The 24062-nt window shown below is 34.8% G+C and overlaps 1 long non-coding RNA gene across 1 annotated transcript in view; it reads left to right on the top strand.

The window, feature by feature from the left end:
* The first annotated feature begins 802 nt into the window (after positions 1–802).
* Positions 803–24062, top strand: part of LOC124164846 — a 28328-nt gene continuing 5068 nt past the window's right edge. Inside the window, exons 1-2 of the long non-coding RNA XR_006866102.1 lie at positions 803–1279; positions 1406–1591. This is a non-coding gene — a long non-coding RNA (uncharacterized LOC124164846). The remainder of the gene's footprint in view (positions 1280–1405; positions 1592–24062) is intronic.

Genomic DNA, 24062 nt, shown 5'->3' with positions numbered 1-24062 from the left:
TATATTACCCCTCTGGCCTATATTGTCATGCTGGCAATTTGAGGAAATAATCCATTTACATTCCATACACAATAAGTCAAGTTCAAATATTTAAATTTCAATTATGATTCTTAGAAGGGCTAAATTGTATTCATGGTATGTCATGAGGGGGTAGGGTGGGCAGTCCCAGATTATGAGGGTCCACTACCTGCTAGACACACGCCTGGGGTCGACGGAAAAATATCTTCACCACTCCCTCACCATAGAACATCACACCTCAATAAATAATTCATGGTTACAGCTGCCAGAATACGGAGCTCTCTACCGATAGAAATAAGAAATTTGCCATCTATGCATGTATTTAAGAATAAAGTACACAAGTTGTTTAATGACATTTCATGGTAATTCCCGGTGTAACTAACCATGCAGACGTGATTGAGTACTGATGTGGGTGATGGGAGAATATATTCCGTATTCATGAAATAATTTTCTATTAGTCCTACGTTTTTATGTTACACCTGAATATTTTTCTTTGAATAAATAGTGATACTGTTTCAAATGTATTTAATATGTCTGAAAATTTTGTGTGGCTAGATACCCGCGTATCCGCATTCGGGATGCGATTGTACTTATAAGTATGCTTGCATAGATTTATATTTTGCTTTTGTTTTTGTTTCTTCTCCATTTTTTGCATTTTCTAAGTCTTGCTGTAATGTTCTTTTTCTTTGAACCTTTGTCAAATGATTTCTACTTGATTGTTGTGTACTTGTAAATTATCTCATGGGCCAAATGGCCAAGGATAATAAATTAATTGAAAATTGAATGTCCCGAACACAGTGGCAGAAAATTTTTGATGCTATCACGGCTAAATGGTTAAATCAGATTAGAGAATTAAATTTAAAATATTAGATATAGAGACTATAGGCAAGACAATGTCAGCCGGTATATTACGAAGATGAATGATTCCGAATGATTTCGGAAGATCCCATGAGGATGATCAGCAAGTCGCGGATCGAAACGTCGGGAGACATGGAAGACATCAACCGGTGGAAAACCCGAGAAACTTTTCTGCAAAAGGTATCTGCTTAGAACCAAGAGGGGAATTTTTTCCAATAGGTTTCACAGTGGGGACAAAACTTTAGATGGCACCCTCAAGGATGGAGTAAAGAAAGTCGACACCTTCTTCCAGAGACAAACAAGTGATCACATCCATATCCACCTAGAACGGATTGATGCAAGTGACGGGATTGGCTCTGACGTCAGCACGAGCAGTGCTGGCTTCCGTTGGATACCACGTTCTGTATGAGTTAATTTGCTTTACCTTTCACCACATTATAGAGATTTTTGTGGTGAAGTTTCAGAAAAGTGGAGTTTCTGAAGATAGCGATTTTTCTTTCATTAATGACATTAATTCACTGGATTTCAGGAACGTGTTTGAGAGGTATTTTTGTTAAAAAAAATGCCTTTCCCACATGTTGTGCTGGGATGCCAAGGAAACAACAGGAGTGGACCCAAAGTTAAAGTTTTCAACTTCCCTAAAGATCCTGAGTTGGCAAACAAGTGGATTCAGACAATCAGAAGATACAATTTCACCCTTACAAAAAACAGTAAGGTATGTACCCTTTCTCGCTGTATGTAATTATTTGGATGTAATTTCTGCCAGGATGTGGCTTGGGAATGTTGATGAACAACTCCAGCACTGAAAGTGGCAATTTAAATATTGTAGTACAATTTATTTTGCTTTTTAGTTTTCTTTTTTTGTGTTCATTAGTTCAGTAAACATGTGGTTTTAAAAGAGTTACCTACTGGGAATTAGCAGCAAATATAGTCTTTCTTAGCTTCCCCTTCGGTGTGTTATGTCCCGGAAACTCAGTACTCATTACAAAAATATTTCAGTTCCTCAAAGTTGAAAACCTACTTCAATTAATTACGTCATTAGTCATGTAATCTGGTATTTTTGGAGAAACTACTATAAACATTTTATTTTTGGCGTAGTGCCTTTTATTACGGGGAAGATCTTAATCTTTTAGTTATTCTTGCTTTGAGATTATAATTTCAGCTTATCTATCCTTTTGTAATACCAAGGACACTTACTTGAAATGATGCATGGAAAGCATTTAATCATAAGAAACTTAATCAATTCTCGACAGACACATGCATAGGTTACTTGTGTGTATGAACTGCCATGAAAGAAAATTTATGTTTTTCTCTCATAATCGTCAGTGGTGCGATGAATCAGAATTGAACCATATCCTGCTTTTATCATCTCAAATGATCTTACCCTGAGAGCACAAAGTTTGCAGAATACCATATGAAAACCTAATGGTTTGCCGTATACCAAATATAGGCGACCACATTTGGTCTACATCAGGTCTACATTCGTTCTACATTAGGCGCAAATGTCTTCCTTTTTTGGTCTACTGGTAACTTAAAATGGTATAATTTTGGTCTGCGGTTATACCAAATTTAGACGTCTATATTTGGTCTACATTAGGGGAAAATGTCGCCCATTTGTGATAATTTTGTTCTACGGTTATACCAAATGCAGGTGTAATTTTTTTTACAAAAACATACATTTTATACTGCTAATCTTGTAGCAATACGTGTGATTTTCAACTGAAATGAATTTATGGCAATTTTGATAATTATCTTCGAAGAATTATCAATTATATCTATTATTAACCTAGGATGCAAAGCCTAAATAATACTGCTTACGAGCCATGCTACTGAATTTGTTAACGCCGCATTAGCGGAGAAGGTATTCCTATCCCTCCGAATATGCTAAAAATCCATCACGAATACTTAGGAGAACCTTAATTTCAGACAAAAACACTGAACTCCTATGAAATAACAAATAATCGGTTACTCTGCATTCTTTTCGTTTATGTACCCACAAAGCACACTCAAAATTTATACCGTATAGAAGTTGCATAAATGGGTAGGTATAATATGCAAATAATATTCCGTCGATTATGCACATAATATGCACATTATATTAAAATGTTATGCCGCCGTAAACTATTAATAATATTGACATAGTATGCAGGTATATTATTTCGTTGTTAGTAACATTTCATCATTAATTATGATTCTTATAAGAATCATTAATTATAACAGCCACCCAGCAAACTCAAAATCTATTCAGTATATAAGTTGCATAAATGGATACGCATAACATGCAAATAATTTTCCGTCGATTATGCACATAATATGTGAATTATATGCACATTATATTTAAATATTATGCCGCCGTAAACTATAAATAATATTGACATAGTATGTATATTATTTCGTTGTTAGTAACATTTCATCGTTAATTATGATTCTTATAGGAATAATTATTTAACGGCCACCCAGCAAACTCAAAATTCTTTTCAGTATAAAAGTTGCATAAATGGATACGCATAAAATGCAAATAATATTCTGTCGATTTTGTTCATAAAATTCGAATAATATGCACATTATATTTAAATATTATGCCGTCGTAAACTGTGATTGTATCCGTAAAAATCGATGATCATACATCCTCTGTATCACAAAATGTGAAAAACTATGTTTTAATATATCACTAACAACTTCGTATCGTTCGCAGAATATTCCACAATTATTATTATAATTTTTTTATTTTCCACACCGGCATATTCTGGTCTGGCGAGGTAGGCAGCTTGGTAGCCATATTGCCGGTGTTGTTGTTGTTAGTCATTGTTATGCATTGTTAGTTGTTGCCGTAGCCATATTGCCGTAGTTGGGTGAATTGAACGTCTATTGAAAAATTTAAGATTAATGAGGGAAAGATGGGTTTACGGAACTATTTTATGTCACAGTACTATTCTGGTAATGCATATACGATAAGGAATTATAAACTTCATGTTATGAAGAACAGGACTTTATTTAAAATCAAAGTAAGTACGCGTGAGTCGTTGTCGTTTGTCATAGGGTTTGCAAGCAAATCTGAAATTATTACGCTCCTAATTTTGAGCGTTATTCCCAGTATTTTAATTAATTTTTTAATTACCTAAATGTATATATTATGACGGTACTTTTTCAGTCAGAGTCCCAGCTTGAAAAGTGAAGGAAGGCTATTCCAAGGAAAGATGAAGTTTTGGCACTTAGGTACTGATCCAGGTTGTGAGCTGCACTTTCGCCCTGAAGATATCACATACTTGAACATATATGCATATAATTATTTTAATTTGTGATTTTTAATGACAATATTATCTTTATTGTTTTGGAGTGCATTTTCAAGAATGGCTTGCTTACATCGCTTGCGTGATTGCTCGCCACAACTCTATCCCTGTTAAAAATTCCCCATTGAAAATACCCATTAAAATTCCTTATAGGGAATTGGCAATGGGGACTACCATTCCCTATAGGGACACCCATTCCCTATAGGGACAGTTATTCCCTATAGGGACAGTTATTCCCTATAGGGACTGTAATTCCCCATTGAAAATACCCATTAAAATTCCTTATAGGGAATTGGCAATGGGGACTACCATTCCCTATAGGGACACCCATTCCCTATAGGGACACCCATTCCCTATAGGGACACCCATTCCCTATAGGGACACCCATTCCCTATAGGGACACCCATTCCCTATAGGTACACCTATTCCCTATAGGGATAGATATTCCCTATAGGGATAGATATTCCCTATAGGGACTGTAATTCCCTAATAAAACAGAATGAATAAAAACAATTGTTCCATTGATATGAATTTAATGCTAAATTAAACATTTTTACATTGTATAACATAAATTTGTTGACAGGCTTGCTACTCTTTAACATAACAAAAGGTTAAAGAGGGCAAGATTTGGGGTAAAACTGTACAAATTATGCAATTCCAGCTATGGTTATACACATAACTTTAAAATGTATGTTGGAAATGATGAAGTAAACAATATTCCTGTTAATACAAAGGTAGTATTGGATTTGATGGCCGCGTATAATCTTCTAAACAAAGGATATTAATTGTATGTTGATAATTGGTATAATTCGCCAGATTTGTTTCACAAGTTACACACCTTAGGAACTAATGTACTGTACTTTGTGATCTAAATGCAAAAATATGCCTAAAGATAGAGACGAATTAAAACTCCAAAAAGGTGAAGCCATATCATATTGCAGTAATAACATTACTGCAAATGGAAGGACAAGAAGGATATGTTACAATAATGAACACCAGGCATTCCTTGGAGTGTACAGATACCAAAAAAGTAAAGGTAAAAGGATGGCAAAACGTGTAGTGTGCTTGGAGAAAAAGATAAGAAGAGAATCCACATGGTAGTATGATGTGTGCAAAAAGCCACTATGTTTGGAACATTTCAAGCCCTAAAGAATTATCTCCAATTATGTAAAGTATTTAATTTAATTTTGAATGCTTTTATTTTTGCACACAGTAAACCATAGTTGGTAGCATATACTTCAAGCAAATGAAAGAGCAAGTAACTATTAACAAAATATCAAAATTTGGACCGAATTGGTTAACAAATACCACTTCAAATATCTCATGCAAACCAATATTACAATTGTGTTCAAATTATTTCAAAGTTCGTGGTGTTTGGGGTCGATCAGGGGATTGATGTGAATGGTATGCGAGTATTACAAAGGCTGACAGGGAATGAACAATCAATATCTTAGCTGGTAGCATTTGCATCCATCATCAGTCTGGATAGACATGTGAAGTATTATTTGCTACTTTTCAGTAGCTTCTTCCTTTGGTATTTAACCATGTCACAACTTTTGGTGGCAAATGCCTTTGTGATAACTTGCTTTTATAGTCTAGTTGGTATATCCCTTTTCAGGTTGTCATCCTGACTCCAGACTCTCTCCATTGTCCCTGCAAATAAATATAGAATATTAGTAATAAAAACAAGGTTATATCATTTGCTATGAACCTATCCTGCAGGAAATCTACCTATTTATTACATTTACACATGGCATCTTGCAAGCATATTTATGCACTCCCACTCTAACGCATTCATATTTATGTGCACGCATCAACGTGGCGAACAAAATGCTAGGCTCAACTTCCTAACAAGTATCTATTCTGTGCTCAACAAACAGGTTATTTTTTTATAAATATTTATATATACCCGTTAACTGCGTAAGGAACACCGGGGTAAGTGGAACCCCTAACATAAATAGTTGACATTTCAATAGAATTGAATTGACATTCAATTTTAGTAACATTCTATAGCAATTGATAACAATATAACTCTTTAAGACTTTCATTGCAATTTAGGCATTTGTGAAAAATGTACTCAAGTACAAATCAATACCTAAATGATAATGATCGGAGAGATTTAAATTGCGATGGCAATGTTTTGAACACCTTATTAATTACTATAATTCTTCGACATAATATCTTCCCGATGGTTATTCATTTTTCAAGAAAATACCCTTCGTATACGAGCTAATTATGATTGATAATTTAATGCCATAACGAACTGGATGCCATAATGGACTGCTAACAAAGTGGATTCTTCTGCGAGAACCCTGATATTTCAACTTAATCGGTCTTAATGGTTTGTATTTTTACTATGGCCGAGAAAGGAAAGATCATGCTAAATTGTAATTACACTGTGAACATAGTAATTAATAATCTGAAATACTTATTGAAATGAAATTAGCGGTCCATTAATCGTATCAATACATACAAATGTTCGGTGATTTACTAACGAATAGAAAAATGTTTCATTTACTTACATGGTCAGCTCAGCGGAGATGTGTTGATGCCTTTTTGCCAGTCTTCACTGCGAAACACGGATTATTTTCCTCTTCCATTGCGTACTTCAACGTAAATTTGCTTGTAAAAGAGGATTCTACAGCACAACTAAATTCGCAAAGTCACAAAACGGTCACAAAATACAGTAACTACGAATGTAAACAATTCATTTGCAATGGCTCTTGGCACACTGGCATGCAAGATGGCCGCCGGTCGTTGTGGCGCTAGTTTCCAAATACGATATTTAATCCGTTATATTAAAAAATAATTTCGTAATATAATGGGCAAAATATGTAACTAAGGTATTTTAAACGCCAAATATATATTTCCCATAGTTACTAAAAGTTGTGAAAATACTTGGCATTCCCCATTGAAAAAACATGAGAGATTTTCATTCCCCATTGAAAACCCATAAGAGATATTCATTCCCCATTGAGTACCCATAGGGACAATATATTCCCCATTGAGTACCCATAGGGACAATATATTCCCCATTGAAATTTAATGGGGAATATCATTCCCTATAGGTTTTTTCAATGGGGACTAATGGGTAATTTTTAACAGGGATGACTAACACAGAGATAATTATGCGATTAGAAGACCTTTTTGTGGCTTGGAATCGCATTTTGGACCATTTATATAATACATTCGTTAAGAAAATACCGTAGATGTTCAACCATGCGGATGTCATGGAAGGAATCATCGCGAGTGTGTGATTGTGAATTCGTGTGACATACTTTGTGCTTTCTAATTGCTATTTCATGAGTAACGATTATGGAAGGGTGAATGTTTGTCTTTAGATGTCATTCACATGATATTTCAACCAAATTTGCGATGATATAGGACTCCTAACTGAATATTTGTAAATTTGTGATACAACGCTGAAGGTAGGAGGATTGTGCCCTGTTTTAGTGCAATGTACCTATGCTGTCTCTAGATGAATGATTCATTATATTTCTCCTCGTTTCCAGAAATCGCTTTTTATTTATGTTATTTTCGAATATAATGCAACTGCATATTATCACACATCAACGGTATAAAATGTGCATAAAAGGTACGTATATATGGTATATATGTGCATAATATGCAACTATATGGCAGCCCACATCACTGGTATAAATCATGCATAAAATGTGCATAAAAGGAGCATAGAAATGGTATATGGGCATAGTATGCGCATATATTTTAGGCCACATCCATGGTATAAATTTTGCATAATATGTACTTAAAAGGTGCATATAAATGGTATATACGGGTATAATATGTGCGTATATTTAGCCACATCAATGGTATAAATCGTGCATAAAATGTACATAAAAGGAGCATATAAATGGTATAATATGCGCATATATTTTAGGTACCGGAAAATTCGTCGTTAAGGACTGCCTGTGCTTGTATTGTATGGTGAATACAGCTGTTGCTCGCTGCTTGGAGATTTCTACGAACACCTTTTGTTTCAAAATAGTGTTATTTTCAACGTGACAACTACCGTTAATCACACTGCCAGTGGTTGTAATGCACAAAGTTTGACGAGGTTGACAAATATCTGCCAAGATCTGTAATTATCAGTGTTCCAGTGTGATTGGTTTTAAACAGTGATATTACGCTATCGAGAAGTGTCTGATAGTAATGTAAAAGTTGTCAGTGGCGTATTTACCTTCGTCATTCACCGCAGAGATTACATTTCACGACCAAGCTATCAAGTTCAAAGCCATGAGTGAAATTTGTTTATACTAGTATATCAATCGTACCAAGGAATTGTAGTGAGAAAAGTTACCTGTGCCACTTGCGTGGGATAATCTGAGGCTTAAAATCAGTGATTAAATAGTTGTTTTCATCATAGCGAGCTCTTGATTGTAAGGTTTACGTGATGAATATAAGAATGGTAGTGACTTTCAGTTTTTGATGATCCTATTTATCATTATTTATAATGGTGTGAGCTTGTATCGATTGTGGATTTTACCTGAAATATTGAAATAAGTTGTAGCCTGTGTGTGTGATTGCCACCGAACCGATTCGCGATCTCACATGTTTATTGTGGGCAGACTGTTTTGCTGTGGTTATGTATACCCGTGAATAAACCAAAGAAATGGTGAAACTCTGTCACATTATATTGAAATAAAATTTTCTTGTAACCACAAGTGCATATCTTGTGTTTTTTAATTCTCCATTGGTATTCAAAGATAACAGCCAAAAAGTTATTTTTCATTATTTTTAAAAGTGCCTTTCTTGTTTTCTGAATTTGCATTAAGTTTCCAAACCCCGTTACTTACACGAAAGGAATGCAGAGCAAAAGATGTTTTGTCATTTCACAGATGTTGAGTGTCATATTGTCTGTGATTAAGGCTCTCCAGCTAAGTATTCGTGGTGGATTTTCATATATTTTTTAAGAAAGGGCATTTCGGTCAAACCTCTAATGGAATTGGTGGTTCACTTTGCCCGTTGGCCCTAAAAGTACTTCTATCGTAATTTTCCGATGGTCTGCCATGCAATTTGTCACGACCTGCGTCTGCTCATACGTGATTTTTTGATGATATGTTCCGCAATTCACTGCTAATTAATGTTTTATTCAACTTTTTATCCTATAAGTATATAATAAAGGATCAAAATTCGTTCATTTGTCAAACTTTAAAGGTGAATTAACGAAGGACACATCCGTATTAATCCATAAATACCACTAATTGTCTCTATCGACTGCCAACAACTCTTACCAAAATATTCGTCTGCTAGAAACAGTTGCCGCGGAATTGGAACACCGCAAGCCCTTGCCATTGGCTACACCATTTTCGGGTTGAAGGAGCTCAGAATTTTTCATACAAACGTCACTTCCGCTGCATCGCTCCTCTCCGACCCCCTGACACGTTCTCTCCGCCTTGTGGTGACTTTCCGACCGTCCCACTCGTAATCGCAAGGGGTGGTATGACACCGTATACCGAACGAAAACTCCGCCCCGCACTAGCGCACCGCCCGCTCGTTCGTAATAGGCCCCCTAGTTTCTATACGAGAAGATACGAGTTATACATCGTCTGAGGTTACCAATGCATGCATGAGGCATAGAGCTCAGGGAAACATGTCTTAATAATGACTTATTAAAACTGGTTAAGGTCGGAAAGTTTTCTTCATTTGATAAGGTTTTAATAATCCTTATTTAAGACAAGCGCTACCAGCCAGCAGGCTACTCAGCTACCCGCTAGCAGCCTGTGTCGTATCAACGCTAAGCCTCGCCTCAAGGTCTCCTCACATGGGGGCAGCGGGGACCAGAAATACGTCGTAAGGAGAAATTTCCCGGCATTCATACTTACGCGTCGCATTTTCGCCCGCTTCAAAATTTTCACTTATCCCCAGCCGGCACAGCAGAAATTATTTACATATATGGAAGGGAAAAAATGGAGAAAATATATCCGTAGAGAAATTACAGGGAAGAAATTTCTCTATCTTTTCGGTTTGTAGAGAGCCCACAAGATCATTTACGGCTCTAGCACTAATAATGCAGTGAATTTACCATGGATGTGGGCTAAAATATATGCGCATAATATGCCCATATATACCATTTATATGCTCCTTTTATGTACATATTATGCACGATTTATACCATTGATGTGGCTAAATATACGCACATATTATACCCGTATATACCATTTATATGCACCTTTTATGTACATATTATGCAAAATTTATACCATGGATGTGGCCTAAAATATATGCGCATACTATGCCCATATACCATTTCTATGCTCCTTTTATGCACATTTTATGCATGATTTATACCAGTGATGTGGGCTGCCATATAGTTGCATATTATGCACATATATACCATATCTACGTACCTTTTATGCACATTTTATACCGTTGATGTGTGATAATATGCAGTTGCTTTATATTCGAAAATTACATAAATAAAAAGTGATTTCTGGAAACGAGGAGAAATATATTGAATCATTCATCAATAGACAGCATAGGTACATTGCACTAAAACAGGGCACAATCCTCCTACCTTCAGCGTTGTATCACAAATTTACAAATATTCAGTTAGGAGTCCTATATCATCGCAAATTTGGTTGAAATATCATGTGAATGACATCTAAAGACAAACATTCACCCTTCCATAATCGTTACTCATGAAATAGCAATTAGAAAGCACAAAGTATGTCACACGAATTCACAATCACAACACTCGCGATGATTCCTTCCATGACATCCACATGGTTGAACATCTACGGTCTTTTCTTAACGAATGTATTAGATGGTCCAAAATGTGATTCCAACCCTATTGGAAAAAATCAGTGGGAAAAAATTCAATTGAAATGTTCCATTGAAAAGTGACAAATTTCAATGGAACAGTTCAATTGAAAAATTTTCAATGGAACAGTTCAAATGAAAATTTTTACAATTGAAAAAAAATCCATTGAAATTTGTCACTTTTCAATGGAACAGTTCAATTGAAAAAATTACAAATACATTAATGCATACAATATGGTAAACTTATTATTAGGTAGAATATACCTAACATCTAAATTTCACGAATCCTGAATTCTGAATAAATAAAACATGTGAACAAAAATTAAAGTTGAAATATTTTTAGAAGCAGTGTCATGAAAACTTTAATTGGGCTTTTCCACATCTTACATCACTTCTCACAATCATGAATAGTTACCGAAAATCTGTATAGTTTTGCCATGATTATCAGAACAACAACTATACCATGAGAGCCACATCTTTTACCAGTTCAAACAACGTTGAATAGTTGTCGAAAAGAAGACGTTTTTCCGCGATTAGCGATAACAACTTCACCAACAAATATCTCACACGTCTTTATCTAAGAAAGGCTTCTTTAAAATACTGATAAATATACTTCTGGTTTGACATGAAGCCAACACCCAAGTAACATTTTTGGTTGGCCCTCTGTTGGCAGATGGTGGGACACAGCGGTTGGCCCATGGTATGATTTGGCCACCTCGCCAACCGTATCCCAACCAACGATTCCCCAACGATGGGCCAACAGAGCATTACAGTCGGGCCTTCGTATTCCCAACCCAAGGCCAACAAATCTCCAACGATATACCGTTGGCCCTTTTACATTCTGCCATCCGTTTCCCAACAAAAGCTATATTTTACTGGCATTTCTCATTTTTATAGAATGAAAGTTAAATTAATTTACTTTCTCACTTGATATGATACCGGTAGATAGAATCTTTACCTTTAACTCCCTATAAATCAAAATGAAATTAAATACATAAACAATCAATGCTATTGGACAAAGTAAGGTTACAGTGGTTAAAAGTGGAAAACAAAAAATCAATATCAGTTCAGAAGGTTCCCAACTTTTATTTTCACAAATTAGGACAATTTTTATTAGGACAAAATTAGGAAAATTTCAACAGCACCTTTCCATATTACAATATGGCACACACAAAAACTCTCCATCTTCTTTGTAGTGCAACAAAACACACTTAGATAAAATCTGGGTGGACTGCAATTTGCATCCAGGTACTAATTTTTTTACTACAAATATACCAATGGTACCACTTCTAAGAGGTAATTCAAAGAAATCCTCCTTAATTTCAAACATGTCACACTGCAAGATGTACACCCCTGAGTTATTTGATTCAATTGCCTTCACAATTCCTATTCTCTGGTCTTCGGTAATGAAATTTTTAAGTTTAGTCCATTTTACTTAATTGGATCAGTTATAAATTAATTAATCCTAACACAATATATTACTTATAGCATAGTGTTAGGATTAATCAAATATCCCCCAGAAAGCCGTAAAACTCGCCATTTTGATCCATTATTCTTAAAACTTTCCTGGAGGACGACCCCGCAACTCCTGCTTTCCCTGGCGGGTATGCAATACTCCCACACTCCTAAGTATTACTTGTGCCTAAACCCCCCCCCCCCCTATTGGAAAATTCTTATAAGAAAATTTCTTATCAGAAATTGGACATATTTCTTATGATAAATATGTCCAATAATTTTTTCTTATATAAGAAAATTTCTTACAACTATCAGTTACAAAATGTTATCAATAAGAAATTTTCTGATGGAAATATTTATTATAAATATCATATCAACATGCTTAAAACACTTGCGCAAACTTCTATAAAAAGCTACATAAGATATTCATCCCTACTGAGAGTACAAAGTTAGCGTTATACCTGATTCAATCCAAATGTAGACGCCTATATCTGGTATACAGCAAACCTAATGATTTCCCACGAACCAAATGTAGATGTCTATCATTGGTGTGCATCAAAAAGGACACTCAAGCTCTGCAAAGGTCACCTGACTGGCCAGACAAGTCGATATACCATAGAGGTCTTTCAGGGCATGGGTTCTGTATAGGGTTAACGTCCTCACATGCTAAAAGAAACTAAAATCAATGAAGCCAACGATAGCCTAGAATGATGGACTGATAATTGAATACGACTTTGGCAATCACTACACAATGAAAGATACAGGAATTGCAATATGGAATATGATTTAACCTGGAAAATTAAAGAAGCAAATGAAATAAAATTCAAGTTCGACTGGGGATAGGTACTTAAAGAAATTATATGGGAAGGAAAAGTAAAATTTGATAAATCAAATGCATATGAGCAATGTTTATTTAAGATACCAGAGAGATGAGACCTCTACATGCAGATTTGGGCTGCTATTCTGGATAAGCGTTGCAAAAAATAGCATATGCTATTCTGCGGGTCATTATTGCAACGACCCCGTATTCTGAATGACGTGTAGTAATAATTTTGTTCGGAATAGCATCATGCTATTTCTTGCGCGAGCTATTTGGAAGCTCCGCCCCTTCCCGTATGAAAAACTTTCTGAACAGTTTGCGCAACCAATGAGGGAGAAGATATTTTATATATTTTTCTGTATTTTATGGAATATTGACTTGCAATTACAAATAATTGCTTCGTTTGCATTTAAAAATTATATTAAACCGTGGATTTATATAATACGCTTTGAAAATCTCGTTTAGGAAATCAGCTGATTGTTGTTGTTTTGATAATATCACAATGGCTTCAGACAGGTGGGTTAGGTCATAGTTTTACTGTTATTATGATGATTTATCGGGCATAAATATTGAATCATTTACCTATATTCGATCGGTTCTTTATCGTGAGATATATGTTTTGCGAAATAATCATTGAAAGCTAAATATGTTTGATTTTCTTCGTAATTGTCTTAGGCTGCGAAGTCTGTCTGTTCGTTGCATGTCAAAATAAATATGTGCCAACTTTTATTGCTTTGATCGTGACGACATAGCTTTACTGTATGGACTAGAAGCTTCAGTTTTTAATACTAACTTTATATTATATGACTCCCTAATTTCAGTATTCAATCTCTGTTTAGGAACTGAAGTAGGTGGCAACGTCACAGCTGTGCTTTCATGTATTACGATGGAATAGTATCGATATTTCAGCTGCAGATTTGAAAAAAGCAGAGGGAGGTGATGGTGAATTTGAGGATGATGGAACAGCTGTGAAAAAGTGAATCTAGCAATAGTGAATCGTGTGGAAAGTGCTGTTGTGTCAGTTATCATTGTTTTCGTATCAGCTGATTATAATGTGCTCACTGAAATTTTTTATAGACCCTGAACTGTGCCGATATACTGAAAATTAATTGTGTGAATAACTTGCTTGGCTATGGAGGAAACTATTTGTATTGAATTCCACATGATATATATTGCGTTTATGATGTACATGAATATTCCATTAAAAGTTTGTGGTGAATCATATTTGTTCGGAAACTTTATTGCTGTCCGGAGAAATCCTTTGTTTTCAAGCAAGTAATTCAAGTCGACTGCCCCTGTTATAATTTAGTAAATTTTAAGTTTTAATTGTAGAAGGTAGCGAATAGTGGGGAAAATAATTTCGACTCGTTGCATGTATTTGTATATATGTACTGTCCAATTGAGGAAATGAACGGCTGATCAAAGTATATGGTAGTATTATGGTAATATATGGTTTTCATTGAAAGCTATAACTATTATTATATTTGGCGAGTTAGTGTGTTAACACAAGCTTGAAAATTTTCAAGAATCGACCTCATAGCCTACATTGAGGATATTTATAGTAGCAAGTCAAGTGATGAAATAAAATTATGAGTTGTAAATATGAATAAAACACGGAAAATTTGGGCTAATCGTAGTAATTCTTTGCATTAATTGTCATTGTTTTCGTACTGTCGATGAAGCAAGCTTGTGCTTCATATATTAAGCTCGAATGTTAATTTCTAACCAATTCACTTAACTAGTTAAATATTCATCACTTATGCTACTATTAGGTATTTAATTAAAATAAAGCAGATATCATTTTATTTTTGGCTATTATTCCATTTTTCAATACTTGATTATGTTACTTTAACCTCAGAAAAACAATTCGACATCGCAATGCGCACGTTATCTGGGTTGCAATACCGAATAGCTCGGCCTCGAAGACCGCGTAATATTATAGCAAGCCTCACGGTTGCAATTCCCCGTTCAGAATAGTGAATTGCTACGGGCCTATGCTATTCTGAGAATTACGTCTTCCGGTGTAGTGAAAACACGAATTGCAACCGTTCTGAATACCAAATAGCATAGGCGTTGCAATACGCTATATTATAGCAACATCGGTTGCAATATCGGAGAATAGCATAATGCTATTCCATCCAGAATAGCAGCCTTGGATAGATAATGAAAGAAATAAACAAAGCAAAATGGAATTTGATGCCATTTTGGAGAAAAGGATATGTAGAATATGGCTAACAATAAGTGCAAGATTTAGGGATATTAATAGGAGTCACAGAAACACTGATTGAGTATAATAGTTGATATATTTTCCATAAAATAATAACTGTGCAGATGTTATTTAGGTTTACTCATATAAATTCAATCTCATTCTCTTCAGAGAGGTCTAAATCACTCACTTTGTCCATTGAAACACTGTTTTCATTAAAACTTCCACTGATACTAGATATGCCACAATCTGAAAAAATATACATATCGATCTATCTAAATTAATGATGAAAAGTTTAAAATTCCACGAAACTATCTGTTTAAGGTAACATGATTTTAGGAATGCCAGTTTTGTAAGACTTACCAAATGAGATCAATGACTTATTTTTGTTAGAAGCACTCGACTTATTTTATTTAACTGCTATCACAAATACATAGTGAATGATTAACATATTAAAGCAATCCCTAACAACCAAACAAGTTTTGTTTGTTAGGTTGCTAGGGAACCATGTGAACCGTATCCTGCAACGTATGCAATCGTACTATAATGGTATGATGTCCCAACGGTGGCCCAATGATAATCCATTTCGTAGGGCCATTGTTGGGGATTTCCGTTGGGCCAACAGCATAAACTGTTTCGTTGGGCCGACGAACAATATCTGCATTGGGCCAACAGTGGAATTTGGTAGGCATATCCACCCACAATGAGCCAACCGTGACTACGGTTCCCCAACGGAGGCCCAACGGTCAATGTTACTTGGGCATAACTTGTTTTTCACAACAGAAACATGTCACTCATGTTTATACAAGAACACGGGAATTTCACTTCACACAAACAAACCTGCGTGATACACACTATTCCGACAATGCTAGTAGTTTTTTGTCGGCGACGTAACGCACGTACGCATAATTAAGTTATATATAAATATGCTTACATTTTAAACACAAACTGTTAGAGTAAAGTAAATATGTTCTCAGGTTACTATGTGATTGACAACAATAATGTTTATATATGTGAAGTAAATAAATGTTTATGGATTAGAGGTGGGATTTTCGGTTCATTTCCGTGATTCGATTCATTCGGTTCTATTCATGTGAATGAACTGTTCTTTCATGTCGTTCATAAAGAATCACATGAACCAAATGAACACCGCGAACCGAATGAACAACGTGAACTAAATGAACTCTGCGAACCGAATGAACAACGTGAACAAAATGAATTCTGCGAACTAAATGAACAACGTGAACTAAATGAACTCTGCGAACCGAATGAACAACGTGAACTAAATGAATTCTGCGAACTAAATGAACAACGTGAACTAAAGGAACTCTGCGAGCTAAACGAACAATGTGAATCAAATGATTGCAATGATGCGAAATAATCCAGAGTTAACCGAAAACATTGAAGGCTGTACGCATGAACTTACATAATTATGTATGTAATTATTAGTAAGAATATCTTCATGAATATATGCATATAAAAATTTAAGGTAATAATCGAGAAATACGACTAAACATGTTTCCTTCGTATTCGGTGATTCATTATTAAATTAGATTCTATTAATTGGCGTTACACCATAAAGAAATTTTCCCTAAAACAGACAGACTTATCGGGAGCAAAGTGGTCATGAAATTATTCCGGGTAACTCACGCAACACCTCTGACAGCGGTGTTAGCAATATTGTTAGGCATCATGGCGCACGAGACCCCTACAACATACGGGTAAAACGGCATAACATTTGTCATATTAACTCTAGGAAAAGTGTGATTTTATGAAAATTCAGCGACGAACCTTAAGCTGCTCAAAGAAAGAATTAAAGCCCGAGCCACCTGACATTATGCGTCAGTCTCTCAGAGGGCTTTTAACCTTTTAGCATCAAAAGAGAATGATCATGATGCTACCGCAATGAAATCAATTATGCTACAAAAAATTAGTTAATGAAACCATAGTGACATAGAAAATAAAATAAATGTTTCACGAAGTAATTCAAGAAGAGGCAATTGAGATTTAACCTCTCAAGCGAGTATATATACGTCCTAGATATTCCGTTCTTATACAAAACATTTAATAAGGAATATTGCTATTCTTGTCTCATTGAATTTAAGTAATTCCTATTTTTCAGTATATTCCTATTGATATGTTTTCTTATGCATCAACTGTCGGAGGATGAAGAACGTTAAGTTCCATAGGTTCCATATAATAAGCGAGTAATTCATGGAATATTCACTCTCAACCAGTGCAGGTGGATTCAAGATTGTGACAAGAAGGGGGCTAGGTACCTGGGGTAACCTAGGTAACGTGGGGGGGGAGTAAACCTTCCCCGACAACTGAACAAAATTATTATTTTCTTTAACTCTAAATATAATGGTGTATTAAAAAACTCAAGATATAATGGTAATATTTAGAGGCTCTCTGGATCCGCCACTGCTCTTAAATGACTAGAAAGGCCTACTGTCATCCGCGGCTCGCGAAGTAATTCAAGACCTTTCTACTTCTACTACTCCGACGATTGTTCAAATGATTCTTCGATTCTTACATGATTCTTCAATTCTTATGATTCTTCGGTTCTTAAACGAATCTGCGATTCTTAAATGATTCTTCGATTCTAAATGATTCTTCGATTCTAAATGATTCTTCGATTCTAAATGATTCTTCGATTCTAAATGATTCTTCGATTCTTCATGAACCACACGATTCTTTATGAACCCTTTGAACGAGGAGCGTATTTCGATTCATTCGGTTCATGCCAATGAACCGTTCAAAATGAACGATTCATTCATGAACGACACAGCTCTATTATGGATTCCTAGTGAAGTCCAGAGTCTAAGTAATTCTACCACAAAGTAAAGTAAAAAACCCAAAAGGTTATGGGCTCACGGCAAGAATAGCAGTAAAAATAAAGGAAAATTTGAAGAATAAAAGAAGGAAAAAAAACGGAAAAAAAGAGATGGCGATGTCAAGCGAAGATATTACGCATATACAAAAATTGAAGGACACAACAACTTACTCTATGTGGTCTTTCCAAATTAAAATCCTGTTCCGAGCCAAGGAAATGATAGAAGTAATTGAAGGTGAAGATTTAAAGGAGAAAAAAGATATGAATCAAGAAGAGACGCGGAGATGGAACATGAAAGACGCCAAGGCCCAATATTGGATAGTCTCAACAATAGATAGATCCGTGGTCCACCACATAATGACCTGTAAAACAGCTAAAGAAATGTTCCAGAAACTTAAATTAATATACGAAAAGGACACAGAGACTCAGAAATGTCAACTCCTACAAGAATTTTACGCATACAAATATGACAGTTCGAAGGACGTCATGACAAACATGAGCAATCTGCAAAACATTGCTTATAGACTGAACGGACTAAAACAACCCGTCGACGATCTCATGATAATGACGAAGATGATATCCATCCTGCCAGACAATTTCCGGCATTTCTCGAGCGCATGGGATTCCGTGAGAGGACCAGATAAAACAATTGAGGACCTTTGCGCACGTCTTCAAATAGAAGAGTCGAAGCTGAAGACGGAAAACGAAACAGATGTGGTATCATTCGCGGCAAATTACAAAAACGGTAATATTAATTATAAAATAGATACAGTGTGTTTTTTATGCAAAGAAAAGGGTCATGTAAAATCCAGATGTCCTAAAAGAGGGTGTACAATATGCAAACGCACAAATCATAATGAAAAGGACTGTTTCTTTCGAGAAAAATTTTGCAAAATATGTAAGAAAACAAATCATGACGAAAAAAATTGTTTTTTTAAAAATAAGGGTCAGAATAATGAAAAAAGGTATAGAGACAGGGACTCGAGAAAAGATAAATTAGCATTTTTTGCGGATTCTGAGGCTAACCTTAATCATAATAATATCTTTGAATTTGTGATCGATAGTGGCGCAACGAAACACATGGTAAATTCCATCGAAATGGTTAAAAATTTGCGTAAGTGCAATGAAAATGTAAAGGTTGCTAAAAAAGATTCAACTATGACAGTCAAAGGAGTAGGAACTCTAGATCTAAATAAATGTAAATTAAAAGAGGTGTTGTGTGTACCGGAACTTACTAAAAATTTAATGTCTGTTTCCGAAATTACAGAGAATAATGGAACCGTATTATTTACTAAGGATAGTGTTCAAATATTAACTGGTGAAATACCTATGCCAAAACAAAATATAGTAATAGAAGGTAAGAAAAGAGCAAATGGAATGTTTGTAGTTGATCTCAATGGAACTGATGAAGCCATGTTAACACAGACAGTTAATGTAGGTATGGATTGGCACAGAAAAATGGGCCATTTAAATTTTAAAAGTCTTAAGAAAATAGCATCATTATGTGATGGTGTGCCAAAAGAAATTGCTAATACAGACGAAAATAATTTTTGTGCTGTTTGTGTGAATGCTAAACAAACCAGATTTCTTTTTAAAACAGAAAGAATGAGAGCAACTAGAATAATACAAATAATTCACACTGATGTATGCGGACCATTTGAGATTGAGACTCATGATCGTAAAAGATATTTTGTAACTATGATAGATGATTTTTCACATTTTTGTACAGTATTTCTTATTAGATATAAGAGTGAAGTGTCTGAATGTCTGAAGCAGTTTGTAAACTCTGCTGAGAATCAATTTAACAAAAAGGTTAGCGTGATACGATGTGACAATGGAAGAGAGTACTGTGCTTTAGAGTTACAGTCATGGTGTAAGAACAAGGGTATTGTGCTAGAGTATACAGTGCCTTACACTCCTCAATTAAATGGTAAAGCAGAAAGAATGAATCGTACACTTCTTGAAAAAGCTAGATCACTAATATTTGATGCAAACCTACCCAAGGAAATGTGGGGAGATGCCATTTTAACCGCAGCATACATTACAAATAGATGTCCGAGCACTACTGTGGACAGAACACCAGTGGAACTGTGGTTTGGATATAAACCGAATCTGAAAGGGGTTCAGATATTTGGTTGCAAAGCCTATGCTAAAGTTTTGAAGCCTTTGAAGAAAATGGACAATCGATCAAGAGAATGTATTTTCATTGGATATGCCAGAAATGCATACCGATTGTGGGATCCAGAAAAAAGGCAAGTTTTTGTCTCTAGGGATGTGATTTTTGAAAAATCTCCAACTAAAAATAAAAGCAATATATGTGAAAATCAGCAAGATGTCGGGAGAGTTAGAATTTGTAATAGTATAGAAAATCTAGACAAGGAAAAAGAAGAAGAAGAGGAAAGTAAAGAAAAGAATTTAGAAGAATCTAGAGAGAGTGAAGAAGATATAGATGAAGATATGAGAAAAAATAAGGAAAGGGAAGAAACAAGAAATAAAGAAAGAAATGAACCAGAAGTAAGAGATAAAGAAAGAGATTCAACCACACGAAATTTAAGACCCAGAGTAAACTTAAGAACGCCTTCAAGATACATGAACTATGCTATGCGATGTGAGACAGATGAGGATAAAAAGCAGAAGGACAAAGAGAAACTAGAAGCAGAGAAGAAAAAGAAGGAAGAAGAAGAGAGAAATAAGAAGGAAAAGGCGGAAAAGGAAAAATTGGAAGCAGAGAAAAAGAAAAAAGATGAAGAGGAAAGAGTGAAGAAGGAAAAAGAGGAGAAAGAAAGAAGAAGAAGGAAAGAGCGGAAAAGGAAAAATTGGAGGCTGATAGGAAGAAAAAAGAAGAAGAGGAAAGGATGAAAAAGGAAAAAGAGTTAACAGGCAAACCGGTGTTAATAAATTTAAACATAGATAACCAGAGTACCATCAAAATGATATAATCCGGCCAAATGAGTAAAAAAACAAAGCATATAGAGGTGAGGTACAGATTTATTAGTAGGGAATATTCGGAAGGTTTATTTAATTTACAGTTTTGTCCCTCAGAAAACCAATTGGCTGATATTCTCACAAAACCATTGTTAAGCATTAGATTTGAGAGATGCAGGAATGCTATTCTCGCATGTCATCAAACAAATATTTAATGTAAAAATTCAGTGAACATTTGAATATTTGTTTTCATGAAGCATATTATTTTTAATTGGAAATTGTTAATGAAATAAGACTACTGATGTTTATAAATTAAAAAAAAAAAAAAAAAACTGTTTGTGTTAGAGTAAAGTAAATATGTTCTCAGGTTACTATGTGATTGACAACAATAATGTTTATATATGTGAAGTAAATAAATGTTTATGGATTCCTAGTGAAGTCCAGAGTCTAAGTAATTCTACCACAAAGTAAAGTAAAAAACCCAAAACAAACGTTAGTATAACCAGTCAAAAAACTGAAGGCAAACGATACATTACTAAATGAACACACTACAGCACAACAATCACATCAAGACTTCCACTATATACCACGGAAGAAACACACGAATGACCTAAAACAACGCTGTGGGGATCAAGCACAGGTTAAATAACAACGATACTAAATAGTCTTTTCTCCACAAGCAAAAAATTAACCACAACTGACCACAACCCAGTCAACCATGTGCATGTAAACATATGAATAACGGTATAACGGTATTTTTGATTTCAATGGAGTATTTTAGATTTCAATAGGATATTTGGGAATTCCATTGAAAATTTGAGAATCCAATGGAATACTTGAAAATTCAATTGTATCTTTTCTTCGAATTCCATTGAATTTCCTAATATTCAATGGAATATTCGTATTTTCAGTTGTAAATTTGAAAATCCAATGGAATTTTTGGATATTCCATTGAAAACAAGGAAATTCCATTGAAAATTGGCATTTTCAATTGATTTCAATTGGAAATTTCAATGGAATCGGCTGATTTTTTTCCAATAGGGAAGCCACAAAAAGGTCTTCTAATCGCATAATTATCTCTGTGTTAGTCATAGAGTTGTGGCGAGCAATCACGCAAGCGATGTAAGCAAGCCATTCTTGAAAATGCACTCCAAAACAATAAAGATAATATTGTCATTAAAAATCACAAATTAAAATAATTATATGCATATATGATCAAGTATGTGATATCTTCAGGGCGAAAGTGCAGCTCACAACCTGGATCAGTACCTAAGTGCCAAAACTTCGTCTTTCCTTGGAATAGCCTTCCTTCACTTTTCAAGCTGGGACTCTGACTGAAAAAGTACCGTCATAATATATACATTTAGGTAATTAAAAAATTAATTAAAATACTGGGAATAACGCTCAAAATTAGGAGCATAATAATTTCAGATTTGCTTGCAAACCCTATGACAAACGACAACGACTCACGCGTACTTACTTTGATTTTAAATAAAGTCCTGTTCTTCATACCATGAAGTTTATAATTCCTTATCGTATATGCGTTACCAGAATAGTACTGTGACATAAAATAGTTCCGTAAACCCATCTTTCCCTCATTAATCTTAGATTTTTCAATAGACGATCAATTCACCCAACTACGGCAATATGGCTACGGCAACAACTAACAATGCATAACAATGACTAACAACAACAACACCGGCAATGTGGCTACCAAGCTGCCTACCTCGCCAGACCAGAATATGCCGGTGTGGAAAATAAAAAAATTATAATAATAATTGTGGAATATTCTGCGAACGATACGAAGTTGTTAGTGATATATTAAAACATAGTTTTTCACATTTTGTGATACAGAGGATGTATGATCATCGATTTTTACGGATACAATCACAGTTTACGACGGCATAATATTTAAATATAATGTGCATATTATTCGAATTTTATGAACAAAATCGACAGAATATTATTTGCATTTTATGCGTATCCATTTATGCAACTTTTATACTGAAAAGAATTTTGAGTTTGCTGGGTGGCCGTTAATTGATGATTCCTATAAGAATCATAATTAACGATGAAATGTTACTAACAACGATAATATACATATTATGTCAATATTATTAATAGTGTACGGCGGCATAATATTTGAATATAATGTGCATATTATTCGCATATTATGTGCATAATCGACGGAATAATATTTGCATTTTATGCGTATCCATTTATGCAACTTTTATACTGAAAAGAATTTTGAGTTTGCTGGGTGGCCGTTAATTAATGATTCTTATAAGAATCATAATTAATGATGAAATGTTACTAACAACGAAATAATATACATATTATATCAATAAATTGTTAATAGTTTACGGCGGCAGAATATTTAAATATAATGGGGTCATTCCACGTCAAATCACCCAGAAATTTTCAAAATGACACCCACCGACTCGGATTTTGATGAAATTTTTGTCACTAGCTACTATCACCTATCTTATGACCCATGTAAAATATTTCCTCTCTCACTCTCATAGTTTGCAAGATATGAGGAGTCAAAGTTTGAGATGTTTGCTCAGAAGTGGCGCTAGTGGGAGTCAAATTCCAGAGTGCAGGGCACAGGGTAAAAATTCATAACTCAGAAACCACATAACATACCTATTTGAATGAAATTTTGACCCCTTGTCTATCCAAGTACATAGCTTCCATAGTAATGTCTTTTATTCCCCTTGCATTGTTATGTTGGCCAAAATGATGTCAACAGTTGTTAATTAACCGATTTTTTTAGCTCAAAAACATTACTTCATATTTTCAGAATTATCACCAAAAGGCAGAGCAGTTAACTCATCCAATTTTTTTTTTAATTGAAGGTTAATATGTGCTCCA

The sequence above is a fragment of the Ischnura elegans genome, chromosome 9 (assembly GCF_921293095.1).
Source record: "Ischnura elegans chromosome 9, ioIscEleg1.1, whole genome shotgun sequence".
In the NCBI taxonomy this organism is placed as follows: Eukaryota; Metazoa; Arthropoda; class Insecta; order Odonata; family Coenagrionidae; genus Ischnura; species Ischnura elegans.
The sequence above is the reverse complement of the archived record's forward strand: the minus strand, read 5'-3'. Positions and strand labels throughout refer to the sequence as shown.